This window comes from Triticum dicoccoides, chromosome 7B, assembly GCF_002162155.2.
Source record: "Triticum dicoccoides isolate Atlit2015 ecotype Zavitan chromosome 7B, WEW_v2.0, whole genome shotgun sequence".
In the NCBI taxonomy this organism is placed as follows: domain Eukaryota; kingdom Viridiplantae; phylum Streptophyta; class Magnoliopsida; order Poales; family Poaceae; genus Triticum; species Triticum dicoccoides.
Window position 1 is genome coordinate 358098786 of NC_041393.1, and position 1601 is coordinate 358100386.

Sequence of the window (1601 nt, forward strand, 5' to 3'; positions counted from 1 at the left end):
CACCGTGCATTATTGCTCAGTTTGTAATTTCTTTCATTGTAAATGTAGTGAGCTCGGTGAACCGAAAAGTACATTTTTCAAAGTATTGTAGCTCATTTTTTAAAAATCATTGTGGTTCACTATGCATTTTAAAAAATCAGTACACTTGAATCCAAAAATCCTTTATACTTTTTAAAAATACAGCAAGAAAAAACCATGCAGCTCGCTTTGATTTCTAGAAACCATGCAGCTCCTTTATACTTTTTTGAAAGTGCAATCAGTTTGTGTAAAAAGAATATGTTTCATTACCCCTATGTACGAAGTGCAGTTTCTTTCCTGTGTTTCAAAGAATCAGTCGACTATATCAACACCTGTGGTGCGTTTGGTTTTCGGATGTGGTTCACTTTTGAGAGTGATGCCGCTCACTTGTGCCCAAAAATGAAAGTGCTAAAAATTTAGCGCAACAACAAAGACAGTAATGAGGTTCACTTTGATATATGTCACGGTTCATTTGCCTCCTCTATGCGGTTCACTCAAAAAAGACAACAAAAACTCGTTTGAGAAAAAAATACGTTTGAGAAAAGAAATCATGCAGTCTGCTAGTCCGTCTGATGCAGTGCGGTTTTCAGTCTAAAAGTAGTACGGTATTCTTCCTCGTCTTAAAAAATTTATGTCCCACGAAAAAGAAACCATGCAGTTCTCTTAGCCGTGTGATGCAGTGCGGTTTTCATCCGTTGCAGTGCGGTTTCAGTCGGATAAAGTACCCACGTCGATTTGGGTGTTGCGAAAAACAGAGTATCCGCATTTCGGTAAATTCGAAATTCCTCTTAAACCGTAAAGAATTAGAGAGAGTGTTCTTTATGAAAGAGTTGCGTATCGTCGATATATTTCCAACGGCGTATCGTTTGAATCATTCCGACCAGCGGTTTGCAAAAATTTCGCGAAAAACGGCCGCTTCCACTTGTCCTCCGCCGCACGATTTTCAAAATTAACTTAAAACCGTAAGGAATCTCAAAAATATTACGAAAGTTGCACCTTGTTCGTAGCTTTCCAACGGCGTATCACACGCCTCGTTTCGACAAACGGTTCAAAAACTGGAGCGAAAACAGTACCAAAAATTTTAAAAAACTTGAAAAACAGAGTTCCGCGATTTAGTAAATTTGAAACTGCTCTTAAACCGTAATGAATTAGAAAAAGATTTATATATGAAAAAGATGCGCCTCAATGATATCTATCCAACGGCGTATCATTTGCTTCATTCCGACAAGCGGTTTAGAAAAAAAACGGGAAAAACACTTGCTGCCACTCGTCATCCGCCACACTATTTTCAAAACTGCTCTTAAACCGTGTGGAATCTCGAAAAGTGTTCAACATGTCGAAGTTGCGCCTAATCCATAGCTTTTCAATGGTATATTACACGCCTCATTCCGATAAACGGTTAAAAAATTAGAGCGAAAACAGTACCAAAAAATAACGCGTGCAGTTTTTTCCGACGAGAAGTTCACTAGTCTCTATTGCAGTGCTCGTCGTCAAAATGATGCAGTGTGCTTCTGTTGAGCGTGCAGTGCCGAAGTGGTGTGCAGAATAGTTATTCTGCTAATATTAGCAGAATAGACCGTCTG